The 23,371-nt window shown below is 37.4% G+C and overlaps 1 protein-coding gene and 1 non-coding gene across 2 annotated transcripts in view; one reads left to right on the top strand and one right to left on the bottom strand.

Moving 5' to 3' along the window:
• Positions 1-23,371, bottom strand: part of DACH2 (dachshund family transcription factor 2) — an 864,497-nt gene that overhangs the window by 312,887 nt on the left and 528,239 nt on the right. The window lies entirely within an intron of this gene.
• On the top strand, positions 15,683-15,785 carry LOC147340737 (U6 spliceosomal RNA). The gene has a single exon (XR_015159965.1). It is a non-coding gene; the product is annotated as a U6 spliceosomal RNA (small nuclear RNA).

The following is a 23,371-nucleotide window of genomic DNA, read 5'->3' as shown; positions in this document are numbered from 1 at the left end:
ACTGACTCATGTCCATCGAGTCAGTGATGCCATCCAGCCATCTCATCCTCTGTTGCCCCCTTCTCCTACTGTCCCCAATCCCTCCCAGCATCAGGGTATTTTCCAATGAGTCACCTCTTCGCATGAGGTGGCGAAAATATTGGAGTTTCAGCTTCAGCATCAGTCCTTCCAATGAACACCCAGGACTGATCTCCTTTGGAGGGACTGGTTGGACCTCCTTGAAGTGCAAGGGACTCTCAAGAGTCTTCTCCAACACCACAGTTCAAAAGCATCAATTCTTCAGTGCTCAGCTTTCTTCACAGTCCAACTCTCACATCCATAAATGACCACAGAAAAAACCATAGCCTTGACTAGATGGATCTTTGTTGGCAAAGTAATATCTCTGCTTTTCAATATACTATCTACATTGGTCATAACTTTCCTTCCAAAGAGTAAGCGTCTTTTAATTTCATGGCTGCAATCATCATCTGCAGTGATTTTGGAGCGCAAAAAATAAATCTGACACTGTTTCCACTGTTTCCCCATCTATTTCCCATGAAGTGATGGGGCCAGATGCCATGATTTTGTTTTCTGAATGTTGAGCTTTAAGCCAACTTTTTCACTCTGCTCCTGCACCTTCATCAACAGGGTTTTAGTTCCTCTTCACTTTCTGCCTTAAGGGTGGTGTCATCTGCATATCTGAGGTTATTGATATTTCTCCTAACAATCTTGATTCCAGCTTGTGCTTTTTCCAGCCCAGCTTTTCTCATGATGTACTCTACATATAAGTTAAATAAGCAGGGTGACAATATACAGCCTTGACGTACTCCTTTTCCTATTTGGAACCAGTCTGTTTTTCCATGTCAAGTTCTAACTGTTGCTTCCTGACCTGCATATAGGTTTCTCAAGAGGCAGTTCAGGTGGTCTGGTATTCCCATCTCTTTCAGAATTTTCCACAGTTTACTGTGATCCACATAGTCAAAGGCTTTGGCATAGTCAATAAAGCAGAAATAGATGTTTTTCTGGAACTCTCTTGCTTTTGTGATGATCCAGCAGATGTTGGCAATTTGATCTCTGGTTCCTCTGCCTTTTCTAAAACCAGCTTGAACATCTGGAAGTTCATGGTTCACATACTGCTGAAGCCTGGCTTGGAGAATTTTGAGTATTACTTTACTAGCATGTTAAATGAGTGCAATTGTGCTGTAGTTTGAGCATTCTTTGGCATCGCCTTTCTTTGGGATTGAAATGAAAACTGACCTTTTCCAGTCCTGTGGCCACTGCTGAGTTTTCCAAATTTGCTGGCATATTGAGTGCAGCACTTTCACAGCATCATCTTTTAGAATTTGAAATAGCTCAACTGGAATTCCATCACCTCCATTAGCTTTGTTCGTAGTGATGCTTTCTAAGGCCCACTTGACTTCACATTCCAGGATGGCTGGCTCTAGGTGAGTGATCACACAATCATGATTATCTGGGTCATGAAGCTCTTTTTTGTACAGTTCTTCTGTGTATTCTTGCCACCTCTTCTTAATGTCTTCTGCTTCTGTTAGGTCCATACAATTTCTGTCCTTTATTGAGCTCATCTTTACATGAAATATTCCCTTGGTATCTCTAATTTTCTTGTAGAGATCTCTAGTCTATCACATTCTGATTTTTTCCTCTATTTCTTTGCACTGATTGCTGAGGAAAGCTTTCTTATCTTTCTTTGCTATTTTTTGGAACTCTGCATTCAGATGTTTATATCTTTCCTTCTCTCTTTTGCTTTTCATTTTGCTTCTTTTCACAGCTATTTGTAAGACCTCCTCAGACAGCCATTTTTCTTTTTTGCATTTCTTTTCCATGGGGATAGTCTTGATCCCTTTCTCCTGGACAATGTCATGAACCTCCATCCATAGTTCATCAGGCATTCTATCTATCATATCTAGTCCCTTATATCTATTTCTCACTTCCACTGTATAATCATAAGGGATTTGATTTAGGTCATACCTGAATGGTCTAGTGGTTTTCCGGAACCACTTTCTTCAATTTAAGTCTGAATTTAGCAATAAAGAGTTCATGATCTGGGCCACAGTTAGCTCCTGGTCTTGTTTTTGCTAACAGTATAGAGCTTCTCCATCTTTAGCTGCAAAGAATATAATCTGATTTTGGTGTTGACCATCTCGTGATATCCATGTGTCGAATCTTCTCTTCTGTTGTTGGAAGAGGGTGTTTGTTACGACCAGTGTGTTCTCTTGGCAAAAGTCTATTAGCCTTTGCCTTGCTTCATTCTGTACTCCAAGGCCAAATTTGCCTGTTACCCCAGGTGTTTCTTGACTTCCTACTTTTGCATTCTGGTCCCCTGTAATGAAAAGACATCTTTTTTGGGTATTAGTTCTAAAAGGCCTTGTATGTCTTCATAGAACCATTCAACTTCAGGTTCTTCAGCATTACTGGTTGGGGCATAGCCTTGGATTACCGTGATATTGAATGGTTTGCCTTGGAAATGAACAGAGATCATTCTGTCGTTTTTAAGACTGCATCCAAGTACTGCATTTTAGACTCTCTTGTTGACCATGATGGCTACTTCATTTCTTCTAAGGGATTCCTGCCCACAGTAGTAGATATAATGGTCATCTGAGTTAAATTCACCCATTTCAGTCTATTTTAGTTCACTGATTCCTAGATAGTTTTCAATATTCTAGCTAAGACAATCAGAGAAGCCAAAGAGAAGGACTCCAAATTGGAGAAGAGGTAAAACTGTCACTGTTTGCAAATGACAAAGAAAATCTTATAGATGCTACCAGAAAAATACTAGTGCTCAACAATGAATTTGGTTAAGAGGCAAAATTAATACAGAGAAATATGTTGCATTTCTATACATTAACAATGAAAAGTCACAAAGAGAAATTAAAGAAACAACACCATGTACCATTGCATCAAAAATAATAAAGTGTTTAGGAATAGACATACTTAAGGAGACAAAAGACCTGTTCTCTGAAAATGATGATGCTGATTAAAGAAATTGAAACCAACATAAACAGATGGATAAAAATATACCGTATTCTTGGATTGAAAGAATCAATATTGTTAAAATGCTTACAGTACCTAAGACAATCTACAGATTCAATGCAGTCACCATCAAATCACCAATTGTATTTTTCACAGAACTAGAGCAAAAAAATCTTAAAATATCTATGGAGATACAAACGAACCCAAATAGCACAAACCTGAGAAAGAAAAAAGAGAGCTGGAGGAATCAGGCTCCCTGACTTCAGAGTATACTACAAAGCCATAGTCATCAAAACGGTATGGTATTGGCACAAAAACAGAAATATAGATTAATGGAACAAGAAAGCAAGCCCAGAAATGAACCCATAAATCTATGATCAATTAATCTAAAACACTGGAGGTAAAACTATATAGTGGAGAAAAGACAGTCTCTTCAATAAATGGTACTGGGAAAACTGGATAGCTACATGTTAAAAAAAAAAAATGAAAATAGAATGCTCTTTAACATCACTCACAAAAAATAAGCTTAAAAAAATGGATTAAAGACCCTAGTGTAAATTTGGATACTATAAAACTCTTAGAGGAAAACATAGAAAGAAGACTCTCTTTGATATAAATCATGGCAATATCCTTTATGATTCATCTGCTGGAGTAATGAAAATAAGAAGAAAAATAAACAAATGGGGCCTAATTAAAAAGCTTTTTCACAGCAAAAGAAACTACAAACAAGATGAAAAGACCACCCACAGAAAGGAAGAAGATATTTGCAAATGATGCAAGTGAAAATGGATTTATCTTCAAAACTTACAAACAGATCAGGTGTCTCAATATCAGTAAAACAAAAAACCTAATAAAAAAATTTGCAGAAGGACTAAATATAGACATTTCTCCAAAGAAGACATACAGGTGGCCAAGAGGCACACGAAAAGATGTTAAAAATTACTAATTAAAAGAATTAAAATCAAAACCACCATGAGCTATTACTTCACACCTGTCAGAATGGACATCATTAAAAAATCTACAAACAATAAATGCTGGAGATGGTGTGGAGAAAAGGGAATTCTCCTATACTGTTTGTGGGAATGTAAATTGGTATAGTCACTATGGAGAACAGTCTGGAGGTTCCTTAAAAAACTAAAAATAGAACTATCATATGATAGAGCAATCCCACTCTCAGGCATATATTCAGAGAAAAACTTTATTTGAAATTATGCATACACTCTAATATTCACCAAAGCACTGTTTACAGTAGCCAATACAGGGAAGTAAGATATATGCCCTTCTACAAATGAATGGATAAAGAAAATGTGATACATAAATAAAACAGAATATTACTCAGACATAAACAAAAGAATGAAATAATTCCATCTGTAGCAACATGAATGGATCTGGAGACCATCATACTAAGCAAGTCAGGGAGACAAAGACAAATGTTATGATATCACTTACATGTGGAATCTAAAATAAGAAAGATACAAATGAACTTCTCTACAAAACAAAAACAAACTCACAGGCTTAGAGAATGAATTTATGATTACCAGGGAGAAATGTAGGGGCAAGGAGATAGACTGGAAGCTTGAGATTGACATGTATATACTGCTAGATTTAAAATAATCAACAACTACTTACTATAATATATATACGGCAATTTTTTTAACTCTATGTAAACAGTTCAGTTCAGTTCAGTCGCTCAGTCGTGTCCGACTCTTTGCGACCCCATGAATCGCAGCACGTCAGGCCTCCCTGTCCATCACCAACTCCCAAGATATAATATGAATACTCAGGTTTGAAATTTTTCCTCCTATGAAGTCTGTATCAGGCTAAACCATAGAAATATATCAGGAAATAGGTACTAAAAATAGATCAATCCATACTTCACCAATGCTTTCCAAAATATCTAGTGAATTCAACTACATTATTTTTTATTTTATATTAATTAATTTATTTAGTTTTGGTGGCACTGGGTCTTTGTTGCTACACACAAGGCTTTCTCTAGGTGAAGCAAGCAGGTGCTACTTCTTATTGAGAAGCACAGGCTCTAAAGCCTATGGGCTTCAGTAGCTGTGGCTCACAGGCTGTAGAGTGAATGCCCAGTAGTTGGGGTGTGCAAGCTCAGTTGCTCTGCAGCAGGTGGGATCTTAGCTCCCAGACCAGGGAACAAATCCAGAATCCACGTCCCCTGCATTCCAAGTCACATTCTTAAAAAACTGAACCACCAGGGAAGTGCCTAAATTATTTATAGATATTATCAAAATCCCTAACCATCTACTGGTACACTGGTGCCATGAGCCAAAAAGAAAAAAAGTTCTTGCCAATTTAAAACAATATTTTAGAATTCAGTCAAACCCATTCTCCCCTGCAAATGCAAATCAAATAACACATGTATTGATTGTTGCAAAAAGAAAATATAGCTACTATTATTATAAATACATATTATAAAGGACATGTGAATTCTTATCAAAGGTATAAGGGGAAGTAAATACAGCCTGGAACATCTGTCTATGTTTAGTGGCATCAATGAGCTCTTATTTTGTCACTCTGCACTTTTTGTAGTACATGGAAAATGCAAGATAAAGCAAACTTTTCTCCACATTAGCTTGTCTATGAATCATGGCAAGCAAAAGATCTGAAAGAAAATTGCTTTAATCTCTGAAATGATGGTACACGTTTGTGCATTTTCTAGATAGTCCTAGAGATTTTCTTGCCATATTTATCATTGCTGAATCCCAATTACTCAAACTGGCCTATCCAACATCCAAGGGTTACTATGAACAGAAAATATGATGACAATGATTTAAACAAAGGGATCCTGCTTAGAACTGCCAGGACTGAGTGCTTCAAAACTAAAAATGTATCAGGAAAAGTTTCCAAAATTTATATCTGATCTTCTGACTACCAACTCAGAACTGGATCTTAACTATAGTACTTATTGAATTACTGGTTGTTTCATTATCGGTAGTATAAATAGTGGATTTTTGTGTACAATATATGGATTCTTATGATATGAAAAATAAAAGTTGACATAATATCTTATAGACAGATAAGGTAAATGTATATCTAATACAATGACACTAAGAATTAATGAACAAGATTCCCCTACTATTTTTTTTTCTTAAAAGATGGTAAGTTCCAATATCAATTCATTTGTTCAAGAAAATGCTATCTGTATGTCACTGCAGAAAAAAAAAAAAAAAAAAACAGTAAATTCAGAAAGTAATAAGGTGGTGAAGAATCATGGTATAATAGCACTACAAAGACATTTAAGAGCCATCTGGTTCAGTCTCTTCATTTTGAAGATGAGGAAACTGTCTCACCGTGATGTGTCATAGATAAGTTATTTAGGGGGAAACATGGAGCAAAACTCAAGTTTCCTGATGTGATCTAGATATATTTAAGTACTAAAGTTGTTCAAATATGAATTAATGAAAATCTCTAAAGGGATATGATCCCCTCGTCACACCACAGTCTCATATTGTATTTTATACTTCCTTACAATTTATTTGAGGTTTAGAGACCTAAACTCTAACACATATTTTGTATTGCCTCATGGTTCATATTACAGTGACTTTAGCCTTAAACAAAATCTTAAACCCTACTTGTTGAATCTTCAGTACATCATTTGAATATCTATCTTCAGGGAAAACCAGAAACACATGAAAAGCAGTGGAAAAGATGTTATAGTTTATTTGGTATTCATTAGCAATTTCTCCTCTCATTCAACTGATCAATTAAATTTTTAACCTCAAGATATGGCTCAGATGGATTTAGAACAGACAATTAGTTCCAGACACCAAGTTCTCAAAAAATAGCCCTGAAATAGAACATGCTGTGAAAATGATGCACTCAATATGTCAGCAAATTTGGAAAACTCAGCAGTGGCCACAGGACTGGAAAAGGTCAGTTTTCATTCCAATCCCAAAGAAAGGCAATGCCAAAGAATGCTCTAACTACCGCACAGTTGCACTCATCTCACACGCTAATAAAGTAATGCTCAAAATTCTCCAAGCCAGGCTTCAGCAGTACGTGAACCGTGAAGTTCCTGATGTTCAAGCAGGTTTTAGAAAAGGAAGAGGAACCAGAGATCAAATTGCCAACATCCGCTGGATCATGGAAAAAGCAAGAGAGTTCCAGAAAAAGATCTATTTCTGCTTTATTGACTATGCCAAAGCCTTTGACTGTGTGGATCACAATAAACTGTGGAAAATTCTGAAAGTGATAGGAATACGAGACCACCTGACCTGCCTCTTGAGAAATCTGTATGCAGGTCAGGAAGCAACAGTGAGAACTGGACATGGAACAACAGACTGTTTCCAAATAGGAAAAGGAGTACGTCAAGGCTGTATATTGTCACCCTGTTTATTTAACTTATATGCAGAGTACATCATGAGAAACGCTGGACTGGAAGAAACACAAGCTGGAATCAAGATTGCCAGGAGAAATATCAATAACCTCAGATATGCAGATGACACCACCCTTAAGGCAGAAAGTGAAGAAGAACTAAAAAGCCTCTTGATGAAAGTGAAAGGGGAGAGTGAAAAAGTTGGCTTAAAGCTCAGCATTCAGAAAACAAAGATTATGGCATCTGGTCCCATCACTTCATGGGAAATAGATGGGGAAACAGTGGAAACAGTGTCAGGCTTTATTTCTGGGGGCTCCAAAACCACTTCAGATGGTGACTGCAGCCATGAATTTAAAAGACGCTTACTCCTTGGAAGGAAAGTTATGACCGGCCTAGATAGCATATTCAAAAGCAGAGACATTACTTTTCCAACAAAGGTCCGTCTAGTCAAGGCTATGGTTTTTCCTGTGGTCATGTATGGATGTGAAAGTTGGACTGTGAAGAAGGCTGAGCGCCTAAGAATTGATGCTTTTGAACTGTGGTGTTGGAGAAGACTCTTGAGAGTCCCTTGGACTGCAAGGAGATCCAACCAGTCCATTCTGATGGGCAACTCAGAACTTACAGAACTAACACCCAAGAAAGATGTCCTTTTCATCATAGGGGACTGGAATGCAAAAGTAGGAAGTCAAGAGATGCCCAGAGTAACAGGCAAGTTTGGCCTCAGAGTACACAGTGAAGTAGGGCAAAGGCTAACAGAGTCTTCCCAAGAGAACACGGTGGTCATAGCAAACACCCTCTTCCAACAACACAAGAGAATATTCTACATATTGACATCACCAGATAGTCAATACCAAAATCAGACTGATTATATTCTTGCAGCCAAAGATGGAGAAGCTCTATACTCATCAGAAACAAGACTGGGAGCTGACTGTGGCTCAGATCATGAATTTCTTATTGCATAATTCAGCCTTAAGTTGAAGAAAGTAGGGAAAACCACTAGACCATCCAGGTATGACCTAAATCATATCCCTTATGATTATACAATGGAAGTGACAAATAGATTCAAGGGATTAGATCTGATAGACAGAGTGCCTGAAGAACTATGGATGGAGGTTCATGATGTTGTATAGGAGGTAGTGCTCAAGACCATCCCAAAGAAAAAGAAATGCAAAAAGAAAGGCAAAATGGAAAGTCCAGAGATAAATCCACGCACATATGGACACCTTATCTTTGACAAAGGAGGCAAGAATATACAATGGATTAAAGACAATCTCTTTAACAAGTGGTGCTGGGAAATCTGGTCAACCACTTGTAAAAGAATGAAACTAGACCACTTTCTAACACCATACACAAAAATAAACTCAAAATGGATTAAATATCTAAACGTAAGACCAGAAACTATAAAACTCCTAGAGGAGAACATAGGCAAAACACTCTCCGACATACATCACAGCAGGATCCTCTATGACCCACCTCCCAGAATATTGGAAATAAAAGCAAAAATAAACAAATGGGACCTAATTAACCTTAAAAGCTTGTGCACAACAAGGGAAACTATTAGCAAGGTGAAAAGACAGCCTTCAGAATGGGAGAAAATAATAGCAAATGAAACAACCGACAAACAACTAATCTCAAAAATACACAAGCAACTCCTACAGCTCAACTCCAGAAAAATAAACGACCCAATCAAAAAATGGGCCAAAGAACTAAATAGACATTTCTCCAAAGAAGACATACAGATGGCTAACAAACACATGAAAAGATGCTCAACATCACTCATTATCAGAGAAATGCAAATCAAAACCACTATGAGGTACCATTTCACACCAGTCAGAATGGCTGCCATCCAAAAGTCTACAAATAATAAATGCTGGAGAGGGTGTGGAGAAAAGGGAACCCTCTTACACTGTTGGTGGGAATGCAAACTAGTACAGCCACTATGGAGAACAGTGTGGAGATTCCTTCAAAAACTGGAAATAGAACTGCCTTATGATCCAGCAATCCCACTGCTGGGCATACACACTGAGGAAACCAGAAGGGAAAGAGACACGTGTACCCCAATGTTCATCGCAGCACTGTTTATAATAGCCAGGACATGGAAGCAACCTAGATGTCCATCAGCAGATGAATGGATAAGAAAGCTGTGGTACATATACACAATGGAGTATTACTCAGCCATTAAAAAGAATGCATTTGAATCAGTTCTAATGAGGTGGATGAAATTGGAGCCTATTATACAGAGTGAAGTAAGCCAGAAGGAAAAACATAAATACAGTATACTAACGCATATATATGGAATTTAGAAAGATGGTAACAATAACCCGGTGTACGAGACAGCAAAAGAGACACTGATGTATAGAACAGTCTTATGGACTCTGTGGGAGAGGGAGAGGGTGGGAAGATTTGGGAGAATGGCATTGAAACATTTAAAATATCATGTAAGAAAGGAGTTGCCAGTCCAGGTTCGATGCACGATACTGGATGCTTGGGGCTAGTGCACTGGGACGACCCAGAAGGATGGTATGGGGAGGAAGGAGGGAGGAGGGTTCAGGATGGGGAACACATGTATACCTGTGGCGGATTCATTTTGATATTTGGCAAAACTAATACAATTATGTAAAGTTTAAAAATAAAATAAAATTAGGGGGAAAAAATCAATGAAAAAAAAAAAAAAAAGAAAGGCAAAATGGTTGTCTGAGGAGGCCTTACAAATAGCTGAGAAAAGAAGAGAAGCGAAAGGCAAAGGATAAAAGGAAAGATATACCCATTTGAATGCAGAGTTCCAAAGAATAGCAAGGAGAGCTAAGAAATCCCTCCTCAGTTATCTATGCAAAAGAATAGAGGAAAAGAATGGAATGGGGAAGAGTAGAGATCTCGTCAAGAAAATTAGAGATACCAAGGGAACATTTCATGCAAAGATGGGCACAATAAAGGACAGAAATTGGATGGACCTAATAGAAGCTGAAGATATTAAGAAGAGGTGGCAAGAATACACATAAAAACTATACAGAAAAGATCTTCATGACCCAGATAAGCACAATGGCGTGTTCACTCACCTAGAGCCAGACATTTTGGAATGAGAAGTCAAGTGGGCCTTAGCACTATAAACAAACTTAGTGGAGGTGATGGAATTCCAGTTGAGCTATTTCAAATCCTAAAAGATGATGCTGTTAAAGTGCAGAACTGAATGTGCCAGCAAATTTGGAAAACTCGGCAGTGGCCTCAGGACTGGAAAAGGTCAGTTCTCATTCCAATGCCAAAGAATGTTCAAACTACTGATCAATTGCACTCATCTCACATGCTAGCAAAGTAATGCTCCAAATTCTCCAAGCCAGGCTTCAACAGTAGGTAAACCATAAATTTCCAGATATTCAAGCTGGACGTAGAAAAGGCAGATGAACCAGATATCAAATTGCCAATATCCGTTGGATCATCAAAAAGGCAAAAGAATACCAGAAAAACATCTACTCTGCTTTATTAATTACTCCAAAGCCTTTGCCTGTGTAGATCACCACAAACTGTGGAAAATTCTATAAGAGATGGGAATGCCAGACTACCTTACCTCCTTCCTGAGAAATTTGTATGCAGGTCAAGAAACAACAGTTAGAACTGGACATTGAACAACAGACTGGTTCCAAATTGGGAAAAGAGTACTTCAAGACTGTATATTGTTACTTTGCTTATTTAACTTATACGCAGAGTACATCATGCAAAATGCTGGGCTGGATGAAGCACAAGTGGGAATCAAGATTTCCAGGAGAAATATCAAAAACCTCAGATACACAAATGACACCACCCTTATGGCAGAAAGCAAAGAAGAGCTAAAGAGCCTCTCATTGAAAGAGAAAGAGGAGAGTGAAAAAGCTGGCTTAAAACTCAACATTCAAAAAACAAAGATCATGGCATCTGGTCTGATCACTTCATGGAAAACAGATGGGAAGCAATGGAAACACTTTATTTTTTTTTTAATAAAAAGACTTTATTTTGGAGGGTGTCAAAATCACTGTAGATGGTGACTGCAGCCATGAAATTAAAAGACACTTGTCCTTTGGAAGAAAAGCTATGACCAACCTAGATAGCATATTAAAAAGCAGAGACATTACTTTGCTGACAAAGGTCCATCTAGTCAAAGCTATGGTTTTTCCAGTAGTCATGTATGGGTGTGAGAGTTGGAATATAAAGAAAGCTGAGCGCCGAAGAATTGATGCTTTTGAACTGTGGTGTTGGAGAAGACTCTTGAGCATCCCTTGGACTGCAAAGAGATCAAATTAATCAATCCTAAAGGAAACCAGTCCTGAATATTCACTGGAAGGACTGATACTGAAGCTGAAACTGCAGTACTTTGGCCACCTGATTGGAAGAGCCGACTCATTAGTAAAGACTGATGCTAGGGAAGATTGAAGGTAGGAGGAGATGGAGGACAATAGAGGATGAGATGGTTGGATGGCATCACCAACTGGATGGACATGAGTTTGAGCAAGCTCTGGGAGTTGATGATGGACAGGAAAGCCTAATATGCTGCAGTCCATGGTATCACAAAGAGTGGGAAACAACTGAGAGACTGAACTGGAACTGGAATAAGAATGAAAGATGCCTTCAAAAATGAAAGTGCTATAATTATAGGTAAATATCTACATAAACATCTAGAAGCATAAAAGTTGTCTTCAGTAACTGAATTTGAAAGTGGTAACTTTTACATTATGTTTAAATTACATATATTTAGCTGATTGATAATGATTTGGAAAGGCAGAGACTCATTGATACTGGGGAAATATTCACCTTCTGCATTGTCTAATACTTGTGCATTTACTCCTATAACCATAGCACCTTTCATACTTGTTCACCTACTTTCATAACTGGCTCATGGCTAGTCAGTATAATTATTGACCAAGTCATAAAAACAGCCCTTATAATCATTTACACTCACTCCCTAATCTACAATTCAACATAACAATATGAAAATGCCCCAAATATCATAAATTCATGTGCATGAACATGTGCCCCTTGTGTGTGATTATTATTATTGTAAGTATTCAGATATTCAAACTCCAGCTTCAGATTTAGAGTAGTGTAGAAAGTTCTTAAGAGTAACAAGAACTTTAATGAATATCTAAACCAACCTCTCCATCTTACAAATGAAGAACTGGATCCTAAAGGGGATAAGTGAGAGACAATACAAAATAGACAGTAGGGCTACGATAAGAAATCAAGTATCTTGAGGCAATTTTATAGTTTCCTATTTGGATGAACTGTGCCCATCTCTTCATACGTTTGAAAGCTTTTCTGTCAAAACTGTGAATAAGTAAATTAATTAAAGGAGAACTATGAGTAATCAAATCTTGAGGTTTGCAATTACTTAAATGAAATGGTGGGTCAGTTTATTGCAATATGGTTTTATTATTAAAATAACATTTAATTAAATTAATGGTGTTGCATTAATAATATCACTCCAAAAATGAAAAACAGTTTATATCTCCCTCATTATGTCTCTCTACTGTCAAGTACTGCATGTTGGCTTGTTTATTGTTTACATTCAAAGCTACTTTGGGTTAAGTATGATGTACTAAAATATGAATAATGAAACATCTGGCGATATGAAATGTTAATGTGGTATATCACATTGAATCTAATGGAAACAATTTTGAAATTCCCTATAAATCAACTGGGTAGATGTAAGCCTTTTCAGAGGTAGTATTCAGACTAATTTTCAGGAAATGCTTATGCTCTGAACTCTGTTATTTGGAAAAACATTTGGACTCCAAAAGATTCAGAACTCAACTAACAGGAAAGCCATACAAATATAAGAATAGAATGAAAGATCAGAGAAGCCACATGCAAGTAGTTACAGACCACTTAAGTGAGGAGCAAATATTACAGTGATTCTTAGGAATCACCACTCAGGGATAGATACAAAATTTAAAACTACTCAGCTCAGCACCATGGCTAGGAGGGAAAGGCAGTCAAACATAGGTATATGCAGAGTTTGTAAAACATTTGCAGCTGTATGTGGGCTAGACATCACCAAAGCCATCAAATGATGTGAGACTGGAAATCTGCTATATTGGCATGAACTGTTTGTTCAGTTCAGTTCAGTTACTCAGTCGTGACTGATTCTTTGTGACTGCATGGACTGCAGGGCGACATGCTTCCCTGTCCATCACCAACTCCCAGAGTTTACTCAAACACATGTCCATTGAGTCGGTGATGCCATCCAACCACCTCACCCTTTGTCATCCCCTTCTCCTTCTGCCCTTAATCTTTCTCAGCATCAGGGTCTTTTCAAATGAGTCAGCTCTTCACATCAGGTGGCCAAAGTATTGGAGTTTCAGCTTCAACATCAGTCCTTCCAATGTACATTCAGGACTGATTTCCTTTAGGATGGACTGGTTGGATTTCCTTGCAGTCCAAGGGACTGTCAAGAGTCTTCTCCAACACCACAGTTCAAAAGCATCAATTCTTCAGCACTCAGCTTTCTTTATAGTCCAACTCTAGTTTGTACACTTTGTTAAGCCACAGATAGATATGAAGAGAAGATACACTCAATCTTTGTTAAAGTTCAGCTTATTCTACAAAAACAGCAGATTGGAGAATGCACAATAAGGCAGTGAATTTGCCATTTAGAATGGGGCCAGAGATAGGAAAATGATAATTAGTAAGGGTTGGGAGGGATTGCTCATTAGAAAGTGCAACCAAACCAGGAACCTAGGAGAAGGCTGACTTCTGCTTTGAGCAAACTGCTATCCTGTAGCCTGAAATGCCTAACAAAATTTGAGGTTGCCAAGCAACATTTTATTTTCCTATATACTATTATGAAAATGAATAAAAATACATTTTAAATGTCTTTGAGATTCTAATAATCTCTTCAAATGCTCCAATTACATCTAATGTTAAAAGATTAAAGCAAGAAAGAAACATCATATTGAACTTATACCAGTATATTTTATTTTCCATTTTCCTGCTTGTTCACGAAATGTTAAGAGAATTGATGAAAAAAGCGAGGATAGTTAGGAAGGTGAGAGAGTTTCATGACCAATTGAGCTAACACTAAGTTGGAAACAACAAATTTTATATACCACTTATCATATGCCACACAGTTGTAAGTTCTTTACATATTTACTTATTTAATATTTACAAAACACTTCAGAGGGAAGTAGCATCAGTATTTCCATTTTTCAGATGAGGAAACTGATTCACAGAAACTGAAAAAACCTGTCAAATGAAAAACCTGTCAAAATTAACCTTCACAGCTAATAAGCCTTGAAGTTGTATTTAAACTCAGGTACACTGACTCCAGGTTTCCTTAATGCAGATATTTTCAAAGTTTATAATATGCTAGTATTTATTGTGACTTTCCAAAAGAGGTAGAGAGCACACTATTTTCTAAACTTTTGCAATAATGGAACTTGTTTTTACAGAATATCTATTAAAGACTCAAAAGACACCACTAATCCATAAAATGAAGTTTGAGAAATACTGTTGTAAACATTTTTTTTTAACTTGGATGCATGCTTAACTTCAACTATTTTGACACTATTTCTCTGTTTTTGAAATATATATTTATATAAATATATCGGGAATTTTTACATAGTTATAAATTTAAATTTAGGAGTTTTCAGTTTACATAATGTTAACTACTATCTCAGTTTTCACAGTTTACATACAATTAACTACTATCTCATTGGGTTATACTTGCCCTTGGTGATATCTTTTTAAATTAGAAATGTTCCAGGTTTTTAAGCATAGTCACTGACAATTATTATATTGTTGGTACCTCTCAATAGACCATTTCTTTTTCATGAAAATTTGAGCCGTAAAAATTCTTCAAATGGTACACACAAGTTCTTATAGGTTATACATGTCCCTAGGTACTTTACTTGAGCATTTTTATATAGTATTATAGAGTAGACATGTCAAGATAATTTCTAAGGTCTTGCAGCCCTGACCTCCAATTGGTCTGATTTTCAAACGAGAATTGACACATCCAGCAAATATCATTGTAAGTCTATGGGAGGGTTGCATTAGACATAGATTAATGGTAACAAAACATCTCAAATTTCTGACATTAGGGCAAAGATTAGCTATTCCCAGGAAGCTGGGGACCCAAGACAAGTTGAAGGAGCTCCTTCCACAGCCCTTCCATCCTCAAGTGCAGGATTTTCTCGTATAGACCATCCCACCAAATAAGAAACCAAGCTACTAGTCTATGAAATATAGACTCTCAGATATCAGTCAACTTCCAAAAGCTACAGAAATAATTAAAAGCTAACACTTCATATACCAGAATGACCTTGAAAACTGTTGGAGTAGTCAACTTATTTTACTTTTTATATTTCATTTCATAGATATTCTTGACACTTTAAAAATATATTTGGGTGTCAGCTTCAATAGCTCATATACTAAAATTAGGACAAAACAGAGAAAACTACCATGGCCCCTGCACAAAGATAAAATGTGAATTTGTGGAGTGGTCAATATTTTTGGTGATAGTTGCACAACAGTGTGACTGTACTAAATGCCACTGAATAGTAGTCATAAAATTGTTAAAATTGTAGACTTTATACCATGTATATTTTATCAGAGGAAGAGAAAACATAATTGGTCAAGTTAGTGACCTCTTACAAATTAAAAACAGATTAACATGGATGTAAAAGAAGAAAAAAAATTATTAACTTCTGGGATACTGCAAAATTTGTGATTATTTTCTCCCATAGTTGCTCAAAGAAAGAATTTAAGTTTTGTGTTATACATGTTGCTGTTTGTTGTTCAGCTGCTCAGTCATGTCCGGCACTTTATGATCCTATGGACTGCACCACAACAGGCTTCCCTGTCCTTCAACAACTCCAGGGCTTGCTCAAACTCATGTCCATTGAGTCGGTGATGCCATAAAAACATCTCATCTTCTGCCATCCCCCATCTCCTCCTGCCTTCAATCTTTCCCAGCAACACAGTCTTTTCTAATGAGTCAGCTCTTTGCATCAAGTGGACAAAGTATTGGAGCTTCAGCTTCAACATCAGTACTTTCAGCGAATATTCAGGACTGATTTTCTTTAGGATTGACTGGTTTGATCTTGCACTCCAAGAGACTCTCGAGAGTCTTCTTCAACAACACAGTTTGAAAGCATCAATTCTTCAGGGCTTAGCCTTCTATATCGTCCAATTCTGACATCCATATATAACTACCAGAAAAAACATACCTTTGACTAGATGAACTTTTGTCAGTAAAGCAATGTCTCTGCTTTTCAATATGCTGTTTAGGTTTGCCATAGCTTTTCTTCAAAGGAGCAAGTTGTTTTAATTTCATGGCTGCAGTCACCATCTGCAGTGATTCTGGAGCCCAAGAAAATAAAGTCTGTCACTGATTGATCTATTTGCCATGAAGTGATGGGACCAGATGCCATGATCTTAGTTTTATGAATGTTGAGTTTTAAGCCAGCTGTTTCAATCTCCTCTTTCACCTTCACCTTCATTAAGAGGCTCTTTAGTTCCCCTTCACTTTCTGCCATAAGGGTGGTGTCATCTTCATATCTGAGGTTTCTGATATTTCTTCTGGAAATCTTGAATCCAGCATGTGATCCACCCAGTCCAGCATTTCTCATGATGTACTCTATGTAGGTTAAATAAGCAGGGTGACAATATACAGCCTTGACATACTTCTTTCCCAATTTTGAACAAGTCCATTTCTCCATGTCCAGTTCTAACTGTTGCTTCTTGACCTGCATATAAATTTCTCGGGAGGCAGGTAAGGTGGTCTGGCATTCCCATCTCTTGAAGAATTTCCAACAGTTTCTTGTGATCCACACAGTCAAAGGCTTTAAGTAGTCAATGGAGAAGAAGTAAATGTTTTTCTGGAATTATCTTGCTTTTTCTGTGATCCAACGGATGTTGGCAATTTGATTTCCAGTTCCTCTGCCTTTTCTAAATTCAACTAGTACATATGGAAGTTCTCAGTTCACGTATTGTTGAAGCCTCACTTGGAGAATTTTCAGCATTGCTTTGCTGGCATGTGAAATAAGTGCAATTGTACAGTAGTATGAACATTCTTTGGCATTGCCTTTCTTTGGGATTGTAAGGAAAACTGACCTTCCCAGTCCTATGGCAACTGCTGAGTATTCTAAATTTGCTGGCATACTGAGTGCAACACTTTCACAGCATCATCTTTCAGGAATTGAAATATCTCTACTGGAATTCCATCACCTCCACTAGCTTTGTTCATAGTGATGCTTCCTAAGACCCAGTTGACTACACACTCCAGGATGTCTGGCTCTAGGTGAGTGATCACACCATCAAGGTTATCTGGGTCATTAAGACCTTTTTTGCACAGTTCTTTGGATTCTTGCCCTCTCTTCTATCTTCTGCTTTTGTTAGGACCATACCGTTTCTGTCCTTTATTGTGCCCATCTTTGCATGAAATGCTCCCTTGGTATCTCTAGTTTTCTTGAAGCAATCATTAGTCTTTCCCATTCTATTGTTTTCGTCTATTTCTTTGATTACTGAGAAAGGCTTTCTTATCTCTCCTTGTTATTCTTTGGAACTCTGCATTCAAATAGGTATATCTTTCCTCTTCCCCTTTGTCTTTCACCTCTTTTCTTTTCTCAGCTATTTGTAATGCCTCCTCAGACAACCATTTTGCCTCTTTGCATTTCTTTTTCTTGGGGATGGTTTTGATCACCGCCTCTTGTACAATGTTACAAACTTCCATCCATTGTTATTCATGCACTCTCTATATCAGAACTTGAATCTATTTGTCACTTTCACTGTATATCATTGGGGATTTTATTTAAGTCAGAACTGAATGGCCCAGTGGTTTTCCCTACTTTCTTCAAATTTGAGTCTGAATTTTGCAATATGGAGTTCATGATCTGAGCCACAGTCATGCATGTTAGGCAAAATTAACTTCAATTTTAAAACGTCCTTTACTCTAACAATGGTGCCAGCAAGAATATATACAATATAACACATAGCCATTTTAATTTTAATTTACAGAAACATGCAGCCACACACGAGTCATATTCCTAGAAGAAAGCTAAAAAAAATAGTGATTCATTAATTAAATTTACTTTTAATTTGCAAATCAATAATAACAGTAATCAATCAAAGTGCAACATGCATTTAAATGATTTGGTACTGCACTGCAGCAGGTATCACCAATTAATAGAAAGGAGAGAGCATTAACAGAATTAATGGGAGAGAAAGAGAAACCAACCTAGCCAAGTTCAAATTTATAACAAAAATCAAGTTTCCCTTAAGATAGCTTCCATAGTAAAAGGAAATTCAATTTACTAAATGTATTTTTGAAATGTGGATTTCAGGAACTCAGAATGTGTTTAGGAGAGATAGACTTATCACTGAGGATATTAATATGAAAAAGTGATCAGTGGTTATTATGTAATTTCATTTTCTCTACTTGGTTTGTTCTGCTCACTGTAACTATAAGACTTTTCTTCCTGCTGCATTTTGGAAAGCTATTTTTGCCTGTGTGAAAAACCAGCAACATGCTTAAGAGTTAGATAAAGTAAAATATTTTATGTCTAGAAGGCAAATTCAAGAGGAAAACTTCCTATCCATTTTCCTTTAGAAATAGAAGAAATGGGAATTTAGCCTCAAACAAAAATGTAACTTTGTCTAACATTGAGCTGAAGTGCTAACTCCTGTGTAGCAGCTAATGAAAACTCAAATGTATTTTGTGTTCATTAAAAGGTATCAAATTGCTACTACAAGAATATTGTTGTTTAGACACTAAGTCATGTCTGACTCTTTTGTGATACAGACTCATTCACTGTTGCTAACCAGCCTTTTCTGTCCTGGGATTTCCTAGGCAAGAATACTAAAGTAGGTTGACTTTTCCTAATCTAGGGGATCTTCCTGACCCAGGGATTGAAACAGTGTCTCCCACATTAACAGGTAGATTATTTATCACTGAGCCAGCAGAGAAAATGAACATTTACATCTTAGGAACCAGTGAATTAAAATGGATGGGAATTGGGTGAATTTAATTCAGATGACCATATCTACTGCTGTGGGCAAGAATCCCTTAGAAGAAATGGAGTAGCCCTCATAGTCAACAAAGAGTCTGAAATGCAGTACTTGGTTGCAATCTAAAAATGATAGAATAATTTCAGTTCCTTTCCAAGGCAAACCATTCAACATGACAGTAATCCAAGTCTATGCCCCAACCACTACTGTCAAAGAAGCTGACACTGAATGGTTCTCTGAAGACCTACAAGACCTTCTAGAACTAACACCAAAAAAGGATGTCATTTACATCATATGGGATTGGACTGAAAAGGTAGGAAGTCAAGAGATATCTGGAAAAGAGGTAAGTTTGTCCTTGGATTACAAGATGAAGCAAGCCAAAAGGTAACAGGGTTTTATCAAGAGAACACTAATCACAGCAAACACCCTCATCCAACAACACAATAGACCACTCTACACATGGACATCACCAGAAGGTCAGCACTGAAATCAGATTGACTATATTGTTTGCAGCTAAAGATGGAAAAGCTCTATATTGTCAGTTAAAACAAGACCTGGAGTTGACTATGCAAAGACCATGAGCTCCTTATTGTAAAATTCAGGCCTAAATTGAATAAAGTAGGGAGAACCACTGGGCCATTCATGCATTACCTAAACCAAATCCCTTATGATTACACAGTGGAGGTGATGAATAGATTCAAGGGATTAGGTCTGATAGACAGAGTGCCTGAAGAACTATGGACAGAAGTTCCTAACATTCTACAGGAGGCAGTGATGAAAACCATTCCAAAGAAAAAGAAATGTAAGAAGGCAAAATGATTGTCTGAAGAGCCTTTACAAATAGCTGAGGAAAGAAGAGAAGTGAAAGACAAGGGAGAAATGGAAACATATACTCAACTGAATGCAGAGTTCCAGAGAATAGCAAGGAGAGATAAGAAGGCCTTCTTAAATGAACAATGCTAAGAAATAGAGGAAAATAATAGAGTGAGAAAAACTAGAGATCTCTTCAAGAAAATTAGAGATATCTTGGGAACATTTCATGCAAGGATGGGCATGATAAAGGACAAAACAGTAAGGATCTAACAGAAGTAGAAGAGATTAAGAAGAGGTGGCAAGAATACACAGAAGATCTATACCAAAAAAAAAAAAAAAAAAGTCTCAGTGACCTGGATAAACACAATCGTGTGGTCACTCACCTAGAGCTGGACACCCTGGAGTGTGAAGTTAAGTGGGCCTTAGGAGTTATTACTATGAACAAAGATAATGGAGGTGATGGAAGCCCAGTAGTGCTATTTAAAAGCCTAAATGATGATGCTGTTAACATGCTGTACTCAATATGTCAGCAAACTTAGAAAATTTAGCAGTGGCCATAGGACTGGAAAAGGTCAGTTTTCATTCCAATCTCAAAGAAACACAATGTCAAAGAATGTTGAAACTACCATACAGTTGTGCTCATTTCACACACTAGCAAGGTTTTTCTCAAATTCCTTCAAGCTAGGCTTCAGCACTATGTGAACCAAGAATTTCCAGATGTACACGCTGGGTTTTCTAGAGGCAGAGGAATCAGATCAAACTGCCAACATTCATTTGATCATGGAGAATGTAAGGGAGCTCCAGTAAAACCTGTACTTCTGTTTCAGTGACTACGCTAAAGCTTTTGACTGTGTGGATCACAACAAACTCTGGTAAATTCTTAATGAGATGGGAACACCAGACCACCTTGCCTGTCTGCTGAGAAACCTGTATGTGGGTCAAGAAGCAACAGTTAGAACTAGACATGGAACAATGGAGTGGATCCAAATTGGGAAAGGAGTATGACAAGGCTGTATATTGTCAGCCATATGTAACCCTGCTTATTTAACAGATTACAGAGTACAATCTGTGAAATGCCAGTCTGGATGAATCACAAGCTGGAATCAAGATTGCCTGGAGAAATATCAACAACCTCAGATATGCAGATGATACAACTCTAATGGCAGAAATTAATGAGGAAGTAAAGAGACACTTGGTCAGAGTGAAAGAGGACAGTGAAAAAGCTGGCTTGAAACTCAACATTCAAAAAATTAAGATCACAGCATTCAGTCCCACCATTTTGTGGCAAATAGAAGCAGAAAAACTGAAGTAGTGACAGATTTTATTTTCTTGGGCTCCAAATTCATTGAGGAAGTTAACTGTAGCCATGAAATTAAAAGACAGTTGCTCCTTGGAAGGAAAGCTATGACAAACCTAGACAGCATATTAAAAAGCAGAGAAATCACTTTGGAGACAGTCTGTATAGTCAAAGTTACATTCTTTCCAGTAGTCATGGTAGGTAGGAAGATAGGCATGGACAAGGAGGGGGCCTAGCTGAAAAGGATGCAAACTGATCTCTAAACCCCACCTGACACACCCTGCAGAGCTCACAGATAGACTACAAAAATAACCAGAGACTTTTCCAACTCCTGCACATGCACCCTAGGCACACACTGGATACAAACTAACCACTGGGGCTTCCCCAACTTTGGCACATGCACACTTGATGTATAGCTGTGTCCTCAAGTAACCTTATGCAGCTAGAATAAAGCTTTGTAAATATTCTGTACATACATACACCTGATTATAACAGACTGAATTATGGGGAAGACCTGTGCAATAGAGCCTATTGCTATGTAACTTGCAACTGTCAATCAAAACTCTCAGTCCACGCCCATCTAGATGGATATGCAAAGGCCTTATTTTGCATGTGCCTAGATATGCCCCTTTCTCTGATTAGCCTTGAGTGTATGACTATTTGCATTTTGCACAGGGCAGAAACAAGAGAATGAGACCGGGCATATAAAAAGGGAAGCCAAGAAGCATTGTGACCACTCCTTCAGGGTCAGCCCACTCCCACATCTTGGGAATGTACTATCTGCTGTCTGTTTAATAAAAGATCTGTCTGCTTGAGCTGTAACTGAGCTGTAAACCAGTTTGTTGTTTTAGATCCTTGCTAAGAGGAGACAGGATCAGATAAATCTTGCCTGCTTGAGCTGTAATTAGTCTATTGTTCCAAATCTTAGTTACAATGAGATAAGAACTGAGTGAGAGAAATAAACAAACCTGACGGTGGGGTACAGATTTGAAAGTTGGACCATAAAGAAGGCTGAATACTGAATAATTGATTTTTCCAATTGTGCTTCTGGAGAAGACTCCTGAATGTCCCTTGGACTACACAGAGATCAAACCAGTCAATCTTAAAGAAAATCAACCCTGCATGTTCACTGGAAGGACTGATGCTGAAGCTGAAGCTCCAATACTTTGGCCATCCCAATGCGAAGAGCCAACTCATTGGAAAAGACCCTGATGCTGAGAAAGATTGAAGATAAAAGGAGAAGAGGACAGCAGAGGATGAGATGGTTAGATAGTATCACCAACTCAATGGACATGAATTTGAGTAGACTTTGGGAGATAGTGGATGGCAGAGGAGCCTGGCACATACAGTCCATGGGGTTGCAGTCTGACACGACTTAGCAATTCAACAACAACAATGAAAATATTAAACTTGATTCCAAATCACCTTCTGTAAAGGTAATTGGTTTCCAAAAGATGACTGCCACTCATGGCTTGTAAGTAGATGGTTTTCACTTGTATATGCCATAAGTGCCAGAGAATCAGGTGTGCAATACATTCTCCAATCTTCTATACAGTAGTCCTCAAACATTGCCATGTTCTGTTGCCCAGAGAGCTACTACAATGATTCTGTTATCTGTGTTTAACAGTGGTTGGTTAAAAAAAAAAAAAACAAACCTCTTTATGATAATCTGCATATTTATAATAGTCAAGATGTAACATATAACATCAAGAAAGACCTGAGAAAATTGCAAGGAGAATGTTCCTCTCATGTGAAAAATTATGTCCCAAATCATGATTTTAAAAATACTGCATGAGGAATCTGAAGGGATGCATGTTAAAATTGGACTTTTCTATAACTAGTTATATGCCTATATTACCCTCTTTCAGAATCAATATTCTTGTCTTAAAAATTAGGTTCATGGAAGCAGCCATGTTGTCCTTCAATAGGTAAATGGAAAAAATAAAATGTGGTACATCCAGGCAATGGAATATTAGTTAGTG

The sequence above is a fragment of the Bos grunniens genome, chromosome X, assembly GCF_055505025.1.
Source record: "Bos grunniens cultivar Pamir isolate PY7600 chromosome X, Bosgru_T2T1.0, whole genome shotgun sequence".
In the NCBI taxonomy this organism is placed as follows: Eukaryota; Metazoa; Chordata; class Mammalia; order Artiodactyla; family Bovidae; genus Bos; species Bos grunniens.
The sequence above is the reverse complement of the archived record's forward strand: the minus strand, read 5'-3'. Positions and strand labels throughout refer to the sequence as shown.